Source organism: Mastomys coucha, unplaced genomic scaffold (genome assembly GCF_008632895.1).
Source record: "Mastomys coucha isolate ucsf_1 unplaced genomic scaffold, UCSF_Mcou_1 pScaffold16, whole genome shotgun sequence".
Taxonomy (NCBI): domain Eukaryota; kingdom Metazoa; phylum Chordata; class Mammalia; order Rodentia; family Muridae; genus Mastomys; species Mastomys coucha.
In genome coordinates this window covers 15,015,050-15,034,470 of record NW_022196898.1, presented here as the reverse complement: position 1 = coordinate 15,034,470, position 19,421 = coordinate 15,015,050, and the positions used below count along the sequence as shown (strand labels likewise).

At 40.1% G+C, this 19,421-nt stretch overlaps 1 protein-coding gene and 1 long non-coding RNA gene across 7 annotated transcripts in view; one reads left to right on the top strand and one right to left on the bottom strand.

Annotated features, from left to right (window-relative positions):
* Nucleotides 1-3,972, top strand: part of LOC116092953 — a 143,763-nt gene extending 139,791 nt beyond the window's left edge. For all 4 annotated transcript variants that reach the window (XR_004119571.1, XR_004119569.1, XR_004119568.1 and 1 more), the window contains one exon: nt 3,846-3,972. This is a non-coding gene — a long non-coding RNA (uncharacterized LOC116092953). The remainder of the gene's footprint in view (nt 1-3,845) is intronic.
* The window catches only part of Kcnab1 (potassium voltage-gated channel subfamily A member regulatory beta subunit 1), a 442,167-nt gene that overhangs the window by 147,355 nt on the left and 275,391 nt on the right, over nt 1-19,421 (bottom strand). The gene's annotated exons all lie outside the window — the stretch shown is intronic.

Below are 19,421 nucleotides of genomic sequence, written 5' to 3'. Positions count from 1 at the left end.
GTCTCTCTTTCTGATTTCTTTATTGTTTCTATTTCCATTTTTAGATTCTGGATGGTTTTGTTCATTTCGTTCATCGGTTTGATTGTGTTTTTCCTATAGTTCTTTAAGGGATTTTTGTGTTTCCTCTTGAAGGGCTTCTAGTTGTTTACTTGTGTTCTCCTGTATTTCTTTGAGGGTGCTCTTTATGTCTTTCTTAAGGTCCTGTATCATCATCATGAAAAGTGATTTTATATCTGAATCTTGCTTTTGCAGTGTGATGGTGTGTCTAGGACTTGGTATGGTAGGAGAATTGGGTTCTGATGATGGCAAGTTACCTTGGTTTGTGTTGTTTATTTTTTTACACTTGTCCTCTGCCATCTGCATATCTGTAGTGCTACCTGCCCTCGCTAAATCTGACTGAAGCCTGTCCTTCCGATGATCCTGGTTGTGTCAGAACTCCTCAGAGTCAAGCTGTCTCTGTGATCCTGTGATTCTAGGATCCTGTGATCCTGGGCCTGTTAGAGTACCTGGGAGTGCAGCAGCTTCCTCTGGGTGTTGAGGAACTGGTTGCAGAGTTTCCACCCAAGGTCTTCTCAAGACACCAGCCCAGAGAGACCAGAAGGAACCCGAGCCACTCTGCTGGTGGAGTTCCTGTGTGCCTGGTCCCACTGGTCCCAGTTACTCCAGGTGTTGGGGCAGATGTTGTGTCCTCCTCACCTCTGATCCTGAGCGTGTCAGAGTGCATGGGAATGGAGCTTCCTCTGGGTGTTGTGGGACTGGCTGCAGAGCTTGCGCCCAAGGTCTGCTCAGGATACCAGCCCAGCTATCTTTGTTTTTCTTAACTATAATAACGCATGCTATGGATGAATCATGGGTAAACAAATTGTGACAGGGTAAGAGAGTACAGAAATTCCTTTGTCTTGTATTCTTGCTGAGATCATTTAAGATTTAACTAGAATTTGATCTCCTTGATGAAAAATCCTGTGGAAAATTACCCAACTATATTCTAGGAACCCAAGGTCAAGATGCCCCATCTAACTGATTATCTTAGCTTCTGTTAAACTGCTTGCTTGCACAAAACCTCCTCTTCTAGCTCCTGAGTGAGATAAAAGGATGTGATTTTTACATTTAAAAACCCTTACCCTAAATACTTGGTGCTACACTTGGGTCCTGACATCAGGAATGTGGCCCCAACCAGTTGGAATAAAGACTTTCTATTGGCTATAAACTTTGTCTGAGTTGTTATCTCTGATGGCCTCACCATAACAAAATGATATGTTTCTCAACTAAGTTAAGACAAGACATCACACTTCTGTCTGGGCAAACAGTGCTTAGAAGTCAGACATTTCCTCCACAATTTCATAGACCAATCTGAGGTTTCCACATATACTAATGCATTTCTTTACTTCAGTATGTATCCAGACATGAATAGATATACTGTTTCCATGAGTCAATACTGAATGGACATAACTACTAGGGAGAACACAATCCATAATCAAAAACCACCAAAAAACCAACCCTATAGGTGATTTTTAGAAAATCCATTACAAACCAAACTCTCCTGCTGAGGCTTTGCCTTGTGTGTTTTTCTGTGGATTCAACATAAAAGTAGATGTTGGGATAGCTCAGTACTGATTTCAGCCAATGTTTACTAATGTTACTAAACTCTTAGGTCTCTCCCCTCTCTCTGTCTCACTCTCTGTCTCCTCTCTCTTCTCTTTTTTCTTTTTCTCTCCTCTCTCCCTCTCCCTCCCTCCCTCTCTCTCTCTCTCTCTCTCTCTATCTCTATCTCTCTCTCTCTCAGAGACACACACAGAGACACGCAGACACACAAACAGACACACACACACATACATGCACGTGCGTGTGCACATGTGCGTGCACACACACACACACACACAAACACACACACACACACACACATGTTTCCTTGTTTTATTGGGCCTTGTAGTACAGGCTTATAATTTCAGGTACTTAGAAGGCTGATCCAAAAGGTTTTTAATTGCAAGTTTAGGTCTAGTTAGGACAACTTAGTAAGATCCTGTTTCAAAAATAAAGCATAATAAAAGGTTTGATCACATAGGTTCCATAGTAAGTGGAAAATTTGCCTAGGAATATACAAAGCCCCAGGCTCAATCCTCGATAAAAAACTCTAGCATGCACAAAGGTTTATGAGTGATGTTTTGTTCAAACAGATGGGCAATGATATTAGGGAAGAGTCATTATAAGCAATGAGCAAGAAACCTTAAATCTAGAAGTGGGATTCATAGCCTCATCTACTTAGGGACTGCATCTCAGGGTTGACTCATATCAGTGTTGAAGTCTATCTTGCCTTTTACACACTAAAATGTTCCACACTGATACTAGATTATGTACTCATCTTACTTCAATTCATTAAGTAGCTATGTGTCTATGAGTCTCCTATTGGAAATAAAACATTTCCCTTCTGAAGAAAGTAGGAAGAGAGAAAAATAAGCCAAGAATCTCTGGGGTCCCTCTTTTCTGATTTTCTCTAACCTGCCCAGTCTTGTTATAACTCCAGAAGGGATGAGAGGATGAGAAATCATCAGACAGTTGTGTGAGAACCTCAGACTGATAGCTTATTTTTGGGCCTCAGGATTCCCAAGATAATTCTAAGCCCTGGATGCTTCACCCTAGCAGAGCTTGGCCAGCAGGACAGCACCATAGGTGATCCTGATCCTCTCCCAAACTGAGAGATTGCTATACTTTCTTCTACTCCCTGATGCCATTTTTGGAAGAAAAACAGATGAGATAGATCCCAGATGAATAATTTGACTGTTTAAAGTCAAATGAGATAGAATTAGCATTGAATAGGATATTTTAAAAATACTCTTCATCTGCCATCAGCAAGAAAGGAAATTTTAGGGAAATATATGATTAGTTATAGGGGAAAAATGCCTTTCCCATCCCTTCACACTTACATTCTTAGAGCCAGAACAAGGTGACTCTGTAACAAATTGTTCAATGGCCATCAACAGACAACAAACCTTATTCTAGTATTATCCCACAGAAACATTAAATTACTTCCTGCAATAATATTTCTAGTTATGCTATCATAATAGAGAAGCTAAAAAACAAATAGAAAAGAATTATTTATTTTTTGTTATTTGGGCTGTGCTTTGTCTCTCTGAGGCATAATATAAGCTGGTCTCTAATATTATATGGAATTGGCTTTTCTTTAGGACATTTCCACAGCTATTGCCAAAGGCAAGCTAATAGATTATAGTCTCTACTGATTTTACTCAATAAGGAAATCCAATATTTACTAGTTAAGCAAAGCCACATTTTTAATAATTACATATCAGCTCTCATCAGATTTGTAGAGAGATTAAAAATATAACTGGAACCAATTATTAAAATAGCAGGTATTTATTTATTTGGCTCTGAGAAGTTTGATGACAATTATATTAAAGTTTTCTAATATAAATATTTTCAATTAAAATGTGGTTGGCTAAATGTCAGTTTATGAAGAGAGGTTGTATGAAGTGTGGAGAGAGTTCTATTTCTATTCTCTCCATGGATAGGGGAATATAATCTGTGACAAACATGTAAATGTACCTCTTCTTGATTTAGAGGTACTGGATGCCTTCCTATTTAATATTTGTCTCAAGGATTATGAAAGAAACATTGTGATCATTGCCCTTCTTACATGTTCCCACCTATAGTGGGAATACATTTTCTTGTATTTTTTTTCCTTAAAAAAAAACACAATTTGCTTTTCTAAACACTTTCCTAACTAGTGTAGACAATAAAATTGAAAATATTTGGGGAGTCTTTGCTCCTTTACTGTTAATGAAATCTTAAAAAAGAGTCATTTCTTTGTTTTTTTTTTCAATTAATTATAGGGAATGTAAATTGCAATCATCAAACACACGGAGTAGAAATCCAGATTCAGACCTGCAAGGTGGCTTCCTGAGGACTAACTGAATGAACTTGGTCACTGGTGATGGATCAAAGCAGCTTCATCTTGACACAGATAAGTTTCTATTCTCTAATGCATTGTTAACTTGAGTTTCATTGCCTCTCTACAGAAAATAGGAAGAAAATGATCAAGACTCAATTCAGCAATTCATTAAGTACATTTTCAATATCAAAGGCTAGAGTAAGCATGGAACCTCAGTTGTAGAATCTCTGATGAGTTTGCAGCTGGTTCACCCAGGACACATGGTTTTCTAGTACAATATGCTTAAGACGAAACAAATATCCATAGATACTAAAGCAATAGATACACACTCTAGGAAACGAAAGGTAGCAACAGAAGACTGTTTCTGAATCACATTTGCCTGTTTACTGAAAGCACTATGATTTGATTTAAGGTGTTTTTAGAGAAATGATAGCTGAGCAGAGGTCTTCCCATCTGGAAACCTGGGATTGGATTACCTGTCAATAAGAATGACCCTTGCTAGGGAACTGTGGAGGGTACTGGGTGTGTCTCTGCAGTTAGAGAGAATATACTGAATAGCTTATGGGACTCACTAGTTGGTTTCGGGGGGGGGGGCGCGTAATGAAGGAAATAAAGAAAGATAAGGCTCACTCTGTGACAGGTGAAGGAGATACAGCTAAGGAGGAAAGGTGGGAGTGGAGCTGTGGGTGGGGAACTCTTACAGTGCTGAATAGAGTCTTCTCAGAAGGATGGATTTGAGCTGAGAGATTCACCAGGGGAAGAAGTGGGGGATGGTAAGAGGCGCAACTGAACAGGAAGGCACAGATGGTCAGTGGGTCTGAGGACATCTCTGGATCCTGGAGAAGTGCTGGAAAGATGGAATGGGGCTGGAGAGAGACAGATTGAACATCGCGTTTAATTTGAAAGGTAACCTGTGAGTGATATAGAGCTATCAGACTATTAAAGCAGGATGAAATGTCATCCAATTTGCATTTTAGAAAGATACTGACAGCAGTGTGGAGGATGGAGTGGAGGAGGCTGCTATTGGAGGGAGAGAGTTCAATTAGGAGGTAATTGCAGTAGCTGCAATAGGAAAGTATCAGAGTCTAAAAAAGTACTGGGTTCGATTGACAGGGGCTTTCTATGGGACCTCGATACGGGGCTGATATCTCTCCAGACTGCAGAGCTCTACTGGGCTCCCAAAGCACTGCCTGTATGCTCGGCCAATAAAGGAATTCCTCTGGAGTTCAGACATTTTTAGCACTAAGGTCCAGCCTCTGTAATCCTTCTTTCCCTTTGAATTATCACTGACAGATAGTTCATCTTCTTCCCCCGGAGGCATTAAAAGCAAATGAGCAGCTCTCATTTGGGAACCATGAAAGAATTAATTATGGATTCACCACAACTCTGAGGTGTTTAAAACCATGACTAACACAGAGTCCCTAATGAGGAGGGTGGCCAAGGAGCATCTGCTGCCCTTGAGGGGTCTGGTGGATAGTACAACAATGGTGCAGGTGACAGACCTGGAGGGAGGTATGTTGGGAAGGCAGTGCAGTCATTTGACAGAGCTTCTGTCATAGTAGATTGCAGATGGCTGTTTTTTTTTTTTTTTTTTTTTTTTTTTGTGATGGAAAATTGTACCAGAGAGAAAACCTGTTAAATTTTATTTTGTGTTCTGCTTGTACAAGACAGATTTGACTCAAACAGCTTCTGGCAACATTGGAAGGCTGTTTTGGGGGTCCTGTTCACTATGAGCTTCCACTTTTTAAACATGTTGGGCCTTTCACCTCAGCTGTTCTGGTCTCATGGGCTGTGTTGTCAGGCTTGGGCAAACCACATTGTAACTGGTCTTTTGCTACTTTGTGAGTTCTTTCTTCTATCCTTCTCCATCCCGTTTCTTCTACCCTTCCAATCCCTTAACAGGAGATAAGAGAAAACAAAAAGGATAGAGAGGAAAGGGAAGAGATCCCTGAATAAAGTCAGGAGGTAGATGTTATTGTTAGACTACTTCCTGCTGATCAGGAGCATTGAGTTCCTTGGGGCAAGTTTAATGTTCGCTGTCAGGATATCTAATTTCTTTTCCTTGTTGTTTCTTTGCACATGACTACTTAACGAACTGTGACCAACAATAACCAACAACAACCAACAACCAATCAATAACCAACAACCAACCAACAACCCACCATGCTTCTTTGGACCCTAGCATTTATATCCCTCTGGAAAGTTCCCAGAATTCCAAATACCGTAAAATCACAGAAACTATCTGCAGCAGGCAAAATCATGCACCTGCCAGAGGTCGAGTGTCATAGTCAGCTGCTGCGGACCATCTGAAGCAGCCTCATATCCCACACTTGGGATTAAAATGAAGACATCCTTACAATATTTCTGTGTTTTTAAAATAAATCTTCTTTGAAGTGACTTTGCCATTTCCTGTCAATGACAGATGTTTGCATTGCCATTTCATATCTCCAGTATGTATTTTGTCTTTAGAGGACGAATGGAAACTCTCTGAAGAAAATGTCCTCTCTTAGGAGAACCCCACATGATACAGACTCTTCAGTCACACACATTCCAGCTGTGTCAAACACCTCTTCCTCACACTGCCATCTGTACCCAGAAACAAAAGATGGGATTGTTTCTGTAAAGAATTTTCTCTATGTTTTCCTGGTGAGGGAGGTGTAGCCATTCCAGATGGCATACTCAAGGGTGACCAAAACCAATACTGACTGCAGAATCATTGGCAGCAAATAACTTTGAGGTGCTGCATGTATTTATTAGTAAAAGGGGGAAATTAGGGCAGATGTAAATTTTACATTAGGAAAATAATCATGTAAAACATTAGTCTAAGCTAAGTAAGAATCTACTCAGCTACCAATTGCCGTAGGTACCTATAGAGATGATGTGAGTGAAGGAGGAGGTATTAAAAAGGAAACATGGGAGCAGGAGATGGTGAAAGACCCCCAGAACTGGGGAGATTCTTATTCATGTCTTGGGATGACGCAACCACCCAATGACTCATGAGAGACTGAACTTGCAGTAATCACATGAGGTTTATTCCAGATCTGGGGTCGAACTCATAGCCTGGCAGGCCAGAGGGGTTCGACCATGAGCAAGAGGAGTAAGCGGTATTTAAAGGAAAAAACCACAAACTAGGGGGTGAAGGGGTTACCAGGGAAACATAACAAGGGAACAATGGAAAATTCCAAAGGAACCCACTACCTAGCTGAGTCTGGTCACAAGGAAGTCATCCTGCACACTCATTGTCTAGAGGAATGTGGTTTGGTCAACACTATCTTCTTAATGGCTGACTGCTCCTAGGACTAATTAGATGACCAATATCCTGTGGTTTGGTCAATGCTATCTTCTCAATGGCTGACCGTTGTCCTGTTCCTTATTCTGGGCAATGTTATCTTCTTAATAGCTGACCACTATCCTGTTCCTGGAACTGACCAGTCCACATTCCTGGCTCACAGAGCCTATGCCTTCTTTAAGTAAAGGTTACACATTATACATACATTTCTATTAAATGCCCTCATTCTAAGATTCTCCAGTCTTTCAATGGGGTGGGGGCAGGAGGCAATGGAAAGACTATACCTGAGTCCTGAATGGCCAGTTTGAGCACTCAGTCCTGAAGCAGTACTCTGCTCAGTTCTAGAGCATAGTTGCCAAAATATGCCCATGGCATTGCAAGAAGAAAATGCCTGAAGCACATACATTTGTATTTTTAAATCTCTTCTTCAAAATACTTCTACCTTTTGAGATTTTTTTAAATTAATAAAATATGAGCATAGTAGAGATGAATTTTTTAAAAAAATGCTTCTCAAAATGTGCTTTGTTTTTCTAATTAAGATAATTAGCAAAATAATAGCACTTTGACTTGATCTACTGTACAACAAACATACCATGCACCAACATTCTTATTTTCTCCCCCAAAGAGCTTCTCATAAAAAGACTGAAAAGATACACTTTACAAGCAATCTTTGATCTATCTCCTGACATCTGCCCCCTGCCCAGGTTCTTATGTAAGAGTGCAGTAATGATACTCAAGACTGGGGACACATACAAGAAAATAACAAACAGAAGGGAGAAGAATAAAGTCTCCATTGCACATTGTAGGAGAAGGGTCTTTGGGACTTGTAACCATTATTCTTAAGCAGGCAAGTTTATTAATGCACCAGAGCAAAGGGAATTTGAATGTCTTCCCAGAAGAAAAATGAGGACATCAGGCATCTTTGTGTCAGCTGTCAAGAGTCATCCAGTTTTAGCTCCATAGGAGGCAGATACTATGCTAACAGCATGAGAAAATATTTCCATTTCTTCAGAAAGGTAGCTTAACTTCTCATATGCCTTCTCTGAAGCCTTTCCTTCATTAGTATAGGTTGAATATATAGAACGCTCAGATTTTTGCAGCATAAGTAGACTCAGGTCTTTATGCTAAGTGTTTAGGTCATTATGGGTACATTCTTTATAGAGCACTTGGGTCGACTTCTTTACATCCACCACCTCATTTACTCCTGATTAATAACAACTATGAGTTGATAGCTTCTTTGCCTATAAGAGGTGGATATTGAGACAGTTTTAGTGATGGATTTGAGTTTCATAGCTAGCAAGAGTCAGTGAAGATTCTACCCACCCTATAACACATTCTGCACAACACATTGTTCTTGAATACTTTGTGAAAGGACATCTCTCTCCCACCTACAGACACCAAACCCCAACACCATTGCTGATGCCAAGAAGTGCTTGCTGACAGGAGCCTAATATGGCTGTTCTCTGAGAGGCTCTGCCAGTACCTGACTAATACAGATGCAGATACTCATAGCTAACCATTGGACTGAGCCTGGGGACCCCAATGGAAGGGTTAGGGGAAGGACTGAAATAGCTGAAGGGGATTGGAACCCCATAGGAAGAACAACAATGTCAACTAACTGAACCCTCAGAGCTCACAGGAAACAAACCACCAACCAAACAGCATACATGGATGGGTCCATGGCTCCAGCTACATATGTAGCAGAGAACTGCTCTATCTGGTATCAGTGGAAGGGAAGGCACTTGGTCTTGTGGAGGCTTGATGCCTCAGCTTAGGGGGATGCTAGAGGGTTGAGGTGGGAGTGTGTGGGTGGGTGGAGGAGCACCCTCTTAGAGGGAAAGTGGAGGGAGGGTGGGATGGGGGATTTAGTAGAAGCGAGATCGGGAAGGGGGAACAACATTTGTAAATTAATAAAATAAAGAAAGAGAAATAAAGGATACCTCTCTCTGATTACACAGTGCCGGTTCTGGGAGCCAGGGTATATTAGCTCTCTTGCCTTGAGGTACAGTGGTGATTACTACTTCTCATGTACATGTCAATATATTCTAGTAAATATAATCAAGTAGGAATCAGCAGCCAAACCATCCCAAATGTTTTATGAGTCTCACCATATGTGTTTAGTTGTGTTATTACGTTGCCTGTCCTAATTAAGATGATAGAAATCTGAGCTGAAGTAACTGACTATTTAGATGCCAGGGCTAAGGTAGAATCACCATCACCCTGAGTCCTTCTATTTTCAATGCTGCCTGCTATTTGCTGTCCAATTCCATTTTACAAATAATTATCACTAGAAATGTTAAAGAATGACTATTTCTGTCAAATATATACTGAAACAGATGAAGCTAACCCAGGAAACTTGAAGTAGTAGGGGCTGTATACTTTATTAAATTGTGAATTTGCTAGAAAACTCTTAAGTTTTCTTTGGTCTTATCAAATGAAGAGAGGATACAGTCATGGCAGAAATGAATAGGTTGAAATAGTCAATAGTTTATCTGACTAGTAATAGGAAGTTATGATTGGGCACTGTGTTGGTGAGTTTGGGTATTGAGTTAGTGAGTTTCTGTCATCTAGATACACTAATGTCATCTGGAACAGGAAACTTCAATAAAGGGGTTGCCACCATTAGACTGGCCTGGCATATCTGTGTGGGGCATTTTCTTGATTAATGATTGGTATTGGAGGGCCCAGCCCACCGTTCATGGTATAACTCCTGGGCAGGTGGTTTTTAATGGTATAAGATAGCATGCTAAACAAATCATGGAGAGCAAACCGTAATCAGTACTGAGGGCTTGGCTGATCCAAGCCTTTCCCTGGGGCCCTGATATACAAAGATGGAACCAGAACATTACTGGGAGAGCCAGTAATAGCCTAGGCCATAGTCTTAGGAGCTTTTCCCTGAAACCCTATGTGTGGGAAAGGAATAGAACTCCTTCTCTAAAACCAAGAATAAGCTTGGCAGAGTCAGAAATGTCCTGGGGCCAGGGTCTTAGGGGAGCTGTGGTGGACCCTGAGAACCTAACTCTTCTCACTGTACAGGCTATGGTTATTGTCCCATATGCTGGTCTCTGAGATCCTTGAGATATTCTGTGTCTCTCCTGTACAACTCTGTATAATTAGCTTCTTGCTGACTTTTGTCCATTGCATGATAGCTTCTACTGACTTCATCCTTTTTTTTTTATCTTAGAAATAGTAATCTAAGATGCTGTACTTCTTAGTGAACTTGCTTGGCATAAGACATACCTTGTGCAAGACCACCTGATCTCAGCTTTGATCTTCTATTTATTTCATCCCCTGGTTTACTTTATCAGGAATCTGACACCAAAAAAATCATCCATCGATCCAGGTCAATCAGTGCTCCTTCATGATCTCTGCTTCAGTAACTGTCTCTAGATTCCTGCCTTGAGCTTCTGCCCTGGATTCCCACAAAGACTTGTTAAATGAAATAAACACTTTACTCCCCAAGTTGTTTTGGGTCAATATTTTAGCCCAGCAACATAAAACACAAACAAACAAACAAATAAAAACAGAACAAGCTTGGTAAGAAACGTTTGCCTTTTTCTAGTTAATAAGATGAACTTAAGAGTGAAAGGATGGAAGTGGCTATCCTACTACATATTAATATTTCAGAGACAAATTTTATAGTTTATCTACAGTTTAAAATTTAAACCTTAATTACAAGACCAACCTATCAGGCAAAATGTGCCCACTGTAGAACAATGGCACTATTGACATGGGAATGACCATCTTGTAGTTTGAATAAGATGTTATCATGATCTCAGGCATTTGAATTTTGGCCCCGAGTTTGTGGCACTGTTTGTTGTTTATAAGGTGTGGTTTTGCTGAAGGAAGTATGGTACACCCACTCCAGTAGAGTCTGTGTGACAGTAGTCCCTGAGGCATAAAGCTTCAAAGAAGCTGGTCTCCTGGAGCCATTTTGGCAATCCTAACTCAGAAGTGGTCCAGATTTGTCCTTGTGATAGTCGATGGAGGGTCTCCTGTGCTTTCTTTCTGTATTAGGTATAAAGGTACCCTCATGGAATGATTTGACTAAAAGTTAAGCTAAATTGGACGTTGCTTTCTGATCTCTACCAATGTTCCAACATCCTAATCTATGCTGAGCCGAACCTTGGTTTGGGATTTCGTAAAGAATGTTACCCATTCAGACTAATTGCTTCCAGCATTGTTAGGGTGATAGTGAAGGAGGTCCACCATTGAAGTTTACTGAATAAGAGTTAATTATCCCAGGGCAAGTTCAACTAAGAGTCCTTATTACAGTCATGTATGGCAGACCACATTAGAATTGCAGCTGAGTCATTCCCAGGAATTAGATTTTTTTTTGTTCTAGGTAAGGCTAGCAAAATGGAACCCCTGGGGCATATCTCTGCTAGCCCAGAGGATTAGCAGAGTTGGGTGTTTACTAAGGACCAGTAAGTCAATAGACTGAAATGGAAACTATTTGCACCTGGCTTCTAAGATTAAAATGACCTTAGGTAAGGCTAACTTTCTTTCAGTTGTAACCACTACTTAGTTCCTGTCAATTTACATGTATATACTTTTCTATAGAACCATTGTGCTTCAGAGGACCTCGATATACCTTGACTGGTGTATTATCTAACTTCCTTTTGCCTTCTGTAATGACCATTTAAGCCTGATACTTATTTTGAGAAAATACACTCAAATTCAACATTCCTTTGTGTTCACATCTGTGTGTCATTCTTGCCAACTCCTTGCCCATCTGATTACCGGGACCCCAATTTCTCCCACAGGTTGAGGAACCCTCAACTGGCTCAGCCTGCAGCAGAAGTACATCATCAGGGGCTGACTTTGAGGTTTCTAAAATTGCACTCCTTCTCTACCTTGTGCTAGTAGTTGACATAGGTTCTTAGCTTCCCTCCCATAGACAGACTCTGATCCTTCTGTAACCATAACACCTTGTAAATTGCTTTGGTTACAACATCAGAATGCCTACTTACATTTTTGTCCATACACAAATGCTACTGTCAGCCTTAATTAGAGATGCTTTTCTTTCCAGTGAACAATGATGAATGTAGAGACTCATGAGAGTGAGTAAACAATGGTGGCTCATCCCTAAACAAGACATTTATATCACTGATGCTAGGGTTCAGGGAACACAAAGGAAAAGGAGGCAGAAAGAATACAAAAGTTAAACCAGAGAACTTCTAAAAGAAACATTGTTTTCCGAGTAAGAAGACAGAGATATATTGTCTTAGACATAGATGAATCAAAATAACGATGGATGCCTGTATTGAGTCTGCACTGGAATGGGCCTATCAAGAGTCAGGCATGGATGGAGGAAGGGCTTGGAGGACTCTAGATAGATTCAGGGAGGAAAACCATTGCCTTCGGTTGTGTACCCATGGCTGACTCCCCTAGGCTCCAATGGATAGTTCCCACTAAATGGTCACACTGATGGCCCTGGTTAAAGCAAGTAGACAAGCCAAAAGTCCTGAAAAAGTCTGGAAAGAGATTAGAAGAGAGGATGAGGGCCGTTGATAAGGATAGTGGGAGAGGGGCGAAAAGAGGACTGGAGAGGGCAATCAAAATGCATGATATACAAGAATAAAACTGTCAATGAACACAATAAATTAGAAATATCTTTAAACAAAATAGTTTATATGTTTGGAATTCCTATATTCAGTGCTTTTTGTTTTATTATTTTTTTCTTTACATGCTTTAAAACAACCTTTATATTTTAAGTTAACACAAAACAGACAAGAAGCAAGGAACAGAAATATATCCATGGTCACAAGCACTTTAGTTGGATGTGTCCTTTCAGGTCTTGTATTTCATATGTGTTGAAACAGCTTTGATTGCCTATAGTTAGCAAGAGTAATGCTGGTTAAGAACTAGCAATCATCTAGGCTCAGCCAAGTCATGGCTTCAAAGAAGAAAAATAAACAAGCCTCAGTGAGCGAGAATACCTTTTACCTTTTCAAAGGAAGTCAAAGCAAGGCTTATGCAGCATTGTGGTTTTATTTATTTATTTATTTTTGAGACAGGGTTTCTCTGTATAGCCCTGGCTATCCTGGAACTCACTCTGCAGACCTAGCTGGCCTTGAACTCAGAAATCCACCTGCCTCTGCCTCCTAAATGCTGGGATTAAAGGTGTGTACTACCACTGCCTGACTTCAATGTGGTTTTAAGGAACCCACTGGATTACTGTAATGCTTAGCAAGCATCCTTAGTACTGTCACTAAATTTCTTTGAAGTAGTAATAGTGTAATCTCCATGGACTACTGGTTGAAGCACCATCCCTGGATAGGTCTGAGTGGGAACTTTTGTATGTGGTAACATATATGATGTATGAAGGAGGGGCTGTCTTTCCTTCTTTCCTCAGTGCTTGAGGCAGTGCTCTACAGTCACATGCCAGTCAATTTATGTTCATGTGAACATTCTGCATATATTTTCAGAATTCATGTTTACAACTGGTAAAGTAACCTTTCTAAGATAAGACATACTGCTTTGACAATGTTTATTGTAAGTCTAGAACCTACTGGATTTTTTTAAGCAAGGAAACACACACACACACACACACACACACACACACACACACCAGAAATTGCAATACCCACTTCAAGAATAATTCATTCACACTAATAATCTTCCCAAATAATAGAGAATGATTTTGTTGACACTGCAAGTTCCAGTGTGGATGAAAATTCATTAAGTACATAGAAGGAGAAACAAGACATGTCTTGATAAATGAACACTGGCCTATGTTTGTTGAGCATTTACAACCAAAATACACATGGGATTAAAGCATGCAAGTCCATTAGTCCAACACTGTGAACAAGGAAGTTTCAGTAAATGGATTTAAGAAAGTTCCACTTGGTAACTGAGTGTTATATGAAACAGAATGGCAAGGAACTAATGAGAAATTGCTTTTAAAATGGCCCACAAATCACTGTTCTTGGTCATTTAGGAATGTTTCCATGTCTTCAGTGAGCTACTTTCAATAATGGTAGATGACTGGCATGTAATTACTACCTTCATGTATATCCTGAGCCACTTCCACATTTTATTGAGCACTGTAGCAGGAACTCTCACTGCATTCTTTCTTGGATGTGAGAGCAGAATAAAGCTGGTAAGCAGAAACACGCACAGACTTCAGAATAGTTGGTAGAGGGTAAGTGCAATGCTTGGGAGGGGTGTTAGGAGGCAACATGGAGCTGAACAGATTGATGTCATCCACAGAATACAATGTGTTCAACCTCTCCATGTTCTTTGGCTGGAGACATCCTTTTATTTTTCCCTTCAGCTGTCTTCTGCATGTTCAGCTAAGTAGGAAGTCAACACATGGCTGTGGAGGCAGCTGCTGCCATTGTATATGCCATCTGAGAAGAAGGTCTCTATTCACCTCTCCTCCACCCAGAATCAATATGGTGTGATTATCTTCCAGCTAATACTCGTCCAAAGCTTTTTGTTGTTATCTTTACTCAACTTCCTCTGCCAGTTCTGGAACCTACCTTTGAAAATAGACTGCACCCTTAGGAGCCCATTTTACTACATGGCAAAAACAACATGTCTTATTCTAGCTTCTTCAGTGACATTTAGCTTTCTTCTAGAAGATTCTTGGAGAGGTAGTAAAACTAATAAAAATAGAGTGTTTATTTCTAGTTTGTTTCTTCCCTAGTGTAAGCCAAATTCAATCTCTTAAAAATTGTATATTTGTAAAGTACTGCCTCCTTCAAACCTACCATATTCATTTTTCCTATTTGAAGTGAGCAGGGTGGGTTGTTTCATGGGCATCTAACTAAGGCTTCCAAGGTCTATTGACTTTGCAGAGTAGAGATGGGGGAGTCTAGAGTCTTACACTTTGGTCATTTGATTTGTAGGTAGGTATTCTCACCCTAAGCAATAGAGCCTCTTCAGTCTTTCAGGAGAAGAGGGGTTAAGAATAAGAAAATGCCTCTGGCTTCAATGTCTTCTAGGTGCTGCTGTGGCAATCATTTTTAATTTGTGCAGATGAACACTTAATCATAGGGTTTTTAACTAGATCTTGCTATTTATTTTGAAAATTATCTTCAATCCTCCCTGGTAAGAAGTATTGGGGACAATAGATAAGATCTTACCACTATTACCCATGGCTATTACATCTAGTCACAAGAATTCATTGAGATGGAGTATGCCCTCTGCTCTACCATAGAGGAATATGCATGTTAAGAAAAACTGTCTTATGGATTGAAAAATAGGGTAGTCTGAAATAACAGCTAGAAAGTGCTGAGCTGGGGGGAATAAAATGCTAAGGTGTACAGAGAAGTGACTAGGGCAGGGCTAGTAGAATGTTCCATGTCCCACAGGAGAATGAAGAGCTGGAAAAAAGTGTGCAGCCATCAAGGAGGACAGAGAGTATCTTAAGAGAACATGAGACTAGCAAAGGATGGCAGGGAGATAGAGGTATGGGATGGACTTAAGGTAAAACCTTCAGTACAACTAGAAAGTAATGTCTTATTACTTAATAATTTAACCTTGGCCTCTGGGTGACTGTTGCTGCCTTTCATGAAGTCTCCTTTGAGGTCTCTATATGGACCTCATAATCCCATGTCGTGTGGCTCTGTTTGGAGACCCCCATCTCTTTTTTTTCTTTCCAATTCTGAATAGGCATAGTAATGTCTTTTTAAAAGCATATGTTAATGTAAACAGCTAAAACAAGCATGAACAAAATTTGTGCTCCCTCCCCTTTACCACTCCCTTTAACTGTATCATGAGGTCCTTTGCTTTATTTATTTATGGCTTTCATGTACAGGTGTTGTCTTATTCACATAATGGGCATCCTTTAACTAAGATGTCTTTAGAGGTAGAAAATGTTACCACTATTTCACATGAAATGGTAGAAAGTTAGAAAGCTGAGTCACTTGACAAATGGAGTGTTGGAAGCCTTGTCTCCTGCCTGCCTCACTGGCCACACCACTTTCACCACATCTGTGTTCCCTTTTGTTCTTTCTGCTCTCTTTATTGAAATAATCATTCTTTCTCTTTGCCGCTGAACTTCTGCTCCTCAGTCAGAGTCCAGACTAAAATACGACCCATTAACTATGCTCATAGACAGAATCAGCGCTGCCTGTTTCTGTACGAAGAATCTGGTTTCCATCTCTGTCATAAGGCCTGTGTTTTGCTGTGAGTTACTGCTGTCTGGTAATGGTGTCTGAGCAATCCAACTAGATTTAGAATGTGGAGATGATAAAAGTGCCTTGGTTTGAGGGCTTGGGAGGGGGGTAATTGCTCAGTGAAGCATCAGAATCAAGATCTGGGAGAGGCTGGACACCAAGCAGAGAGCTTAGTCTTGGAATGCCTATCTATCAGTGAGGCAAAGGTGGTTCTGATGCTCAAAGGATAAACAATGAGTTGAATAGTGCTTTTGACATCCCTCATAGGCTAATGGCATAAAACCTGAGTTTGGGATGGTGGTTGTAGTCTGTATAAACTCCCTACAACTGGTATGGGACTCTGGGTAGCTAAATTTCAGAAGTGAGAGCCAATTGAATGTACACTCAGCCCTGACAGGACTTCAGACAAGATATAAATTCTCTGAAGTTACCAAATCAGTTCAACATGGTTTGTGGCTTCTCCCAGTTCTCACAGAAGCACAGGGACAGCCTAGGCTTAGCTGGGCTCAGCAGTGAATTCTATCAAGTGCCAGAGGGAGAACTCACACCTGGCTAGTGCAAACCTCCAGAAAACAGAAAGAGGAAGCATGCTCAGGCTTTTTTTTTTAATGGCTAACAACAGCTAGATAATTATATTAGACAAGGACACTGTGAGAAAATGAATTTGCTGCCAATGTCATTTATGAAAACAGATGCCAAGGTAAAGAGCAACATATTAACAAATTAGGTCTAACAAAAAATGAAAAGGTTAATGTATCATGACTGCATCAGATGCTTTTATATTTGATAGCCAGGAGGAACAGCCTATGAGTGTATTAACAGCTGAAGTCTTTGCTCAAACATAAAATTTTTAAAGTTAGCATTTTAGGAATATCATCTCTTTTTAAAAATTTCATTTAGTATGTGTGTGTGTGCTCATGCACATGCATGCCTGTGCATATATGTCTGCATACATATACAGAGAACAGCTCTCTCTGCCATATGGCACCTAGGATTAAACTCACATCATCAAGTTTGGCAGCAATGGCCTTTAACCATTCAGTCGTCTCACTGGCTCCCATCTAGGAATACAGGAACTTCCCTAATGAGATAATGATACCTCCAAATTCATATCAGTACACTGCTGAAAATGTTCCTTTTGAGAATAGAGGCAAGAAAAAGAAGCCTATTATTGTGACTACATTCACAGATGGACTGATTGAGCCTGTAAAGATATATAGGAAAGGTATATCAATCAGAAATGAGCTAATTAAATCATAAAAATAATGCAGATGTCTTTCTAAAATAAGTGACTTAATGAATCAGTTTGGGTTGAAACACTTGTTTTACAGTAGGACACAAATTATTTTATTTATTTGTTTATTTATTTATTTATTTATTTAGGTGTTTTGAGAGAAAGTCTCATTATGTAACCTTAGCAGGCCTAGAACTCTATACAGAGTAGACTGTACAGAGATGGACTGTATTGAGCCCATAGAGATCTGCCCTTTCCAAGTGCTGTCATTAGAGGCATGCCTCTCCATGCCTGGTATATAAGAGGACACATATTATAAGCAGGATTTTAAAAACTGTTCTGTGGAGATTTTGTCAAGTTATCCAACAAATAACTGTAAGAGTGCTTCTCAGATGCTGCTCCAGCCTCTGCAGGCACAGCAATGACACGAACAAAAAAGAAGGCATTTTCATTTTGGTTAGAGAAACCAACAATAAGCAAGAAAGCATGTAAGCATACCTCATACAGACATGCAGTGTGATAGATAGACACACTGTATGATGGCATACCTCATACAGACATGCAGTGTGATAGATAGACATACTGTATGATGGCATTTTGGTCAATGGTGGACCATAGACACAATGCTGGTAGCATAAAGTATAGAACACCATGACATCATAGCTAGTTTGGTTTATATGAAAACTCTGTGATGCTCACACAATGATAGGCATACCTAGCAATGTATTTCTAAGGAAATGTCCTGACTGTTAGGTAGCATGTGGCTGTCATTTCCAGTGATAAAATAAAATGGGGCTGGAGAGTATGGAGAGAGAAAGATGGCTTTAGAAGATAGAAAGGAAATCCTTTCTGAGGAGGTGTATCTGCATGGGCCAAGCCTGAGGAATTCAGGTTACATGCTGAGACCACAGCCCTTTCTTTCATTAAACTAATTCACCTACTTCTTTGAAAATATTGGGCCCATTCCTCAATCATAAAGCACTTCATAATGTGGTTTTACATCCAGTGATCATAAGAATTCTTTTAAAAAATAGAATAATTTTAATTACTTGTAAATAATTGGGGATTTACAAAACATAAAATTATCTTTTAATGTTTGCTCTCATCTCCCATCTACTATCATCTCGTGGAATGTGTTTGGACTACTTTACTCTCAAGAAATTCTAGAGGAAAAAATAACTTGCCCAGTCAGTGTCTACAGCAAGTCTGGACTCTTTTTCTGTTAGAATCATCTTTAAACATAGGTTTCCTTCCCTTGTGGACAGGACATGATAAAATCCCCTGCAGTAAGGCCTTCTGTCACATTTTATAGAAACATACAGCTTAGGAAGAAGCAGTTTTGATGACAGTTACTTAGCAGTGATGAATAAATGAAACACTTCCTTGAACTGGGAGAGACTCTTTAAGCATCTGAATTTCCCCTCCCAGAGACCCTCTCTTTTCTGAGTTCTGCTAAGTTTTCTGAAGCCACAAAACAGAAGAATCTGAAAATATGGAAGGGAAAGTACAAACTTCAGCCAAGGGACAGTTGAAAATGATGTTGATTGAGAACCCTAACCCATAGTAGGAACTTACTGATCAGATGTTGGTGACTCTGATCAAGAACCCTAACCCATAGTGGGAGCTTTCTGGTCAGATGTTGGTGACTCTAATCAAGAACCCTAACCCATAGTGGGAGCTTACTGGTCAGATGTTGGTGACTCTGATTTTGGTGACTCTGAACTGGATACCGCGCTCCTTACTGCACAGGCGAGAAACCAGTCCTGAGAGGCTGAGGCTCAGAAACTTGCAGTTAGCCCCCTGTACTGGCTGGTTTTGTGTGTCAACTTGACAAAGGCTGGAGTTATCACAGAGAAGGGAGCTTCA